Source organism: Penaeus chinensis, chromosome 42 (genome assembly GCF_019202785.1).
Source record: "Penaeus chinensis breed Huanghai No. 1 chromosome 42, ASM1920278v2, whole genome shotgun sequence".
NCBI lineage: Eukaryota > Metazoa > Arthropoda > Malacostraca > Decapoda > Penaeidae > Penaeus > Penaeus chinensis.
Genome location: NC_061860.1, coordinates 22,288,192 through 22,293,191, shown reverse-complemented (window position 1 = coordinate 22,293,191; position 5,000 = coordinate 22,288,192). Strand labels below are relative to the sequence as shown.

General features: G+C 29.3%; 1 protein-coding gene across 1 annotated transcript in view; it reads left to right on the top strand.

The window, feature by feature from the left end:
• The window catches only part of LOC125048022 (glucose-induced degradation protein 4 homolog), a 19,099-nt gene extending 17,838 nt beyond the window's left edge, over positions 1-1,261 (top strand). Inside the window, exon 4 of the mRNA XM_047646607.1 lies at positions 1-1,261. This exon is cut by the window's left edge and continues 276 nt beyond it. The gene's annotated coding sequence lies outside the window, so the exon portion shown is untranslated.
• Positions 1,262-5,000: the final 3,739 nt, after the last annotated feature.

The window sequence follows — 5,000 nt, the reverse complement described above, 5'->3', positions numbered from 1 at the left end:
TTGTTATTTTATCAGGTGGTTTTAGATACTACTCAGTGTGTCAACATTCTGTGATTATTTCTTACAATTCTCTGTACATCTGTCTAGGAGACTCCTCATTTTGAAATACAATTTATCACTTTTTTCTTCTGCCACCCCCGCCTTTTTTTTTTTTTTTTACAACACAAGTCCATCTGTGTTGAAGTGGACACACCGTTTCGTTTATACCTGCTTGTCAATCTCGGTGTCACATATTACCTCTCTGGAAAAGTTCTGGTGATATTAGGTGATTTTTATAAACCTGTGTCCAAGAATCATCGCCATGTTGAAGTGATCGGTAAAAAAGAAAAAAAGAAAAAAAAAAAGAAAATTGTTCTATATCTGTGATTTCCATATAGGTGTTTACTGCATTTTTCACTACTGTATTAATCAAATTGATTCTTGATCTGTGGAATGTTATAGGTATGGCTGAAGGGAAATTTTCTATATACAAGGAAAGTTTTTTATCTGTTTGCTGTTAATGAGTAGGGGTTGGGGGAAACTATGGATTTTTTTCTAGTAATTTAGTAGATATTGGTGTTTATGTAATTGATATGAATATGTTCCTATGATACTATTATTTTTATCAATGAGTGCTGCATGTGATATTACCAGCTAATTAAGCTTTCTCTCATTTTAGTGACTGATTTTTTCACGATGGAAATTTGCAAGCCAAACGTTCATGTTTCAGTATAGGGTTTTCAGATCTATCTAGAGTTGATTCTTTAAACCAGTGGATTTGTTTTAAATTTTTGTGTATTGATACAAATTCTGGAATTCTTGTATTGATAAAATTGTCATTATTTATTTTCTTTTTCTTTTTTCTTTTTTTTCTAAACTGGTCATGTAGAGTCAGCATATCTTAGAGTTAATCTAAGGTACTTTTTTCCCATTTGTCATAGGTTTCAGATTATGTACTTTTTTTCTCTCTTTTTTTATGCTACAGTGATAGATCAGATAAGGTACAGAATCATATCAAGAACAGCATCTCAAGTGCTGTAGTCTGTCGGCTGAGGAGTGTTTTTGATGTGTTTGTATATAAACCATAGTCATGACTTTCTTCTGGGCCTCTTGCCATGCTGTTCACACCTTGAGTCTCCTCCCTTCCCCCCAGTGTACCCTGTCTGTGCTTGAGATGGTGTTATCTATTATCACCTTTTTTTCAAAGTGTGAAAAAAGTAAGAATATTTTTTTCTTATTTTTTCCTGCCTGTATGGCTGTCTAGACAGTCCCTTATGGCCAGATATGGTTGAGCATATGAAACCTTGGCAAATTGAGGTATTTTGTGCTGGTTTTCTGGGAGGGCTAATGCATTATCAAAAATCTGCCAAGTGGATTAGAAAGCAGTCCTGTATATTATTTTTGCCAAGGAGTAAGAACCATATATGACCATAATGTTATACAGGTGTCATATTTTTTCTTATGTATCCTTTGTGTATGTCAGCTTCACTAGCAAACTACTGTGTAGTTATGTACATATTAATATATATATATATTTTATTCCCAAAGCACTGAGAACCTGAGATGTGTCACGAAGGAGAGAAATGGTATTTATACATGCTTGTTTGTATGATGCTGGGTATAAAAAGATGTGATCGTTTTATGGATGATTTTATTCAAAACTTTATTTCTTTTTATGGAAGTATAGTAATGTGAAAGTGTTTGTATTCAGTGCATATTAAAACTTATTTATTTCAGCTGAAATACGACTAAAACTTCTATGATTCTGTACCTTGGTTGATAATGGCAATACATCTTGAATACGGAAGCATTTGTAAAAGCTCATTTGTTACTTAACATGTTTTCTACTCTTATTCACATATGTTGAAGGGATTTTAGGGGAAGAAGAGTTGAATTAAATTATTACTGAATGTGTATGGAGTTAATGTGAAAAGAGGTTATACCCTACATTAAAGTGTATTGTAAAATTTTAACATGTGTGATGCAGGGAACATTAGATCCCACTATAGCTGTACATCCCAGAGATATACTAAAATCCAAATTTAAAGTCATATATGCCTGCAAAATTTTGTTCGAAAAAAAAAAAGGATCCATCAGATTTGGCAGTAATAAAATTTGTGGGAATATATATCTTTGTAATTTTCATATGACAGTATACGAACCTGTGTTTCTTCAGTTACCATTTTGAAATGAAGTCCATTTTGATATATCAAGATTACCACGCTGTAGGTTCACTATAGCTCACTCAGAGTGCGTACATTTGAATGAAAAACAAAAGAAATGTGATAAGAATGAATGGTTAACAGTTGAATATAAGAAAAATCAATAATAAACAGTTTTCAATAATAAATAGGATTGATACAACAAAAATAGGTATTTGTTTTGTACAATAGAAGACCCTTTACGTTGTTTACAATTAGCCAGCATTAACTGAACAGTAAATATTGTTGATCACCTCAAGAACAGCATTCTGTATAGTATGGTAATTGTAAGATGAAATTTATCTACTTGTTCATTTATTTTTACTCATTTTTTATAATTGTTAATTTATTTCTCTTCATTTATTATTATTATTATTATTATTATTATTGTTATTATTGTTATTATTATTATTATTATTGTTATTATAATTATTATTATTATTATTATTATTATTATTATTATTGTTATTGTCATTATTATAATTATTATTAATATTATTGTTATTATTATTGTTATTATTATTATCAATATTAATACTATTATTATTATTATTGTTTTGTTGTTGTTATTATTATTATTATTATTATTATTATTTTTATTTTATTATATTTTCTATTTGTAAATGCAGTCTCTATTCTCTGACATTGTAATGATACTGTTGTTGCTTAGGGCATACGCTGAGATTAATGAACAGATATTAGTTTTTAGATATTTCTTCAGGAAAGAAGGCTGTCTATTTTTTCCATACTTCATATTAAAGTGATGATTTGTTTTTGTTTTTTGCAGGAAGGCACATTTGGGCAACTCTTAATCAGGAAATGGTGCTGAAGTATTGTTTTTGTTTCTATTCTTCTTTTTTTACTTTTTTTTTTTCTCTTCTTATGATGAGAAGGGGTTTTAACATTTTTTACTGTGTTATCGTTTTATTTTATTTATTATTATTATAATTTTTTTTCATGATACTTTTGTCTTTTTTCTTTTTTTCTAATGGATGTAATTATATATATATATATGTATGTGTGTATATATATTTTTTTAGGTATTATATATAATATATTTTTTCATCTTTTTTCTCCTCACTTTTACCTACGACATAAAGGGAAATATGAACCATGTTACATTATTTTGCGCTCATAACCGAACTAAACACTAAGTTGGTATATTTTATTTCCTTAGTATATCTGAGAGGAAAATGACTTATTGCGACAGGTACCAGGAAGTGAAATGCAGTAACAGCATCAGTTTAAAAATTTTAAAGTACATTTAGGATGAAAAAGATGACAGAAAACAAGATTATGATTAAAATTAAAATTTAGAATTTCTTCATGCTTCTTAGAACAATAAAACAGCTGTGGAAACCTGCATGTAAGATGCTCAAATATTTAGATACAAAGAATATTAAGATAGGGTTTAAAGTTTACAAATGAAAGCTCCTTATCACCAATCCTATCAATGTCCAGACAAATGACAGAATCACGGTCTATCAAACATCTTGTATCGTCTGTTCTCTTGACAACTGTCAGTTTTGAGTTTACTGTTGTTACCATCTTTTTATTATTACTGATCTAAAACTCATTAGAAGAGCTGCACATTGCCAACTCAGGAGTGATGCACATATAAGTAAACATGAAGCCAAAAACTGTATATAATGATTTGAACTTTACCACAAGAAATAGAGAAAATTTTATACAGAGGGTTATGTGACTTTGTTTCTTCTTTTTAACATATATACACTTTTTTTCCATTGCTTTCAAGCCTTTCCCTATAAACAAGGTTTAAGATTGAGTTGACATCACAGAGTACTTTATTATTTTTTTCCTAAGCTGCCAGAATATGAACTACTAAATATATTTTAGAGGGTTTTAATTTATGAATTTATGAAAAGATACTTTTGGTAAACGGACAGGTTTTTGCACAGGGAATGTTCATGCTATTGTGGTAGTTGTTACGTGAGATAAGATAGATCTCTCTGTAGCTAATGACCATATCAATTTTTTCTCGTTGAGTAAATGTAAATAACATACACGTTTTTGATAAGGTAAATATTTGATTATATATATATATATACACAGTATCAGGGTGAAAAACAAATATTGAAAATTATAAACATTCATTTAGTAACCATGATTATTAATGTGTTAAGCATTTAAAATAAATCTATTAATATGATATGAAATGTACTTATGAAGTGTTACGCTGTATATTACTTGTATAATTGAAACAAAAATGTTGTAACAAAGGTTGTAATAAGTCTTATTGCTTTAAGTGATACACATCATTAGATGTGTATTGGGTGCAACTTAGAAAAGAAAAAAAGATAGAAAAGAACATAGCAATAACGTGCATATCAGTGGGAATAAAATGTGAGTCAGTTTTTTTTTTCCGCTCTCAACTAATATTTCTGTTTTTTCCTTAGTCTTATAGATGGGATATATTTTGTAGATATTATAATCCAATTTGAGCCAGTGTGTACATGCAACTGAAACAAATATGCATATATATGCATATAAGTTTATTTTTCCTTGGGATATATTTTGTAGATATGATATCCTCATTTATGAGTCAGTGTGTATTTGCAAACTGAAACAAGTATGCATATATATATGTGTGTGTGGAAATATTTTTCTCCTTCTTGAAGTGTTTAATTGTGCAGCTGTATAGATATAATAATAAATGATAAAAGGCTTTGTAAAGTTTCAAGGAGCTTCAGCTGTAGGCAGTCCTACCACCTACTGGTGTGAATGCTTAGTGAAAAAGAGGAGTAAAAAAGAAAAAAATGCATGGACATTTTCCAATTCACCAAGTGTGCATTACCAGGG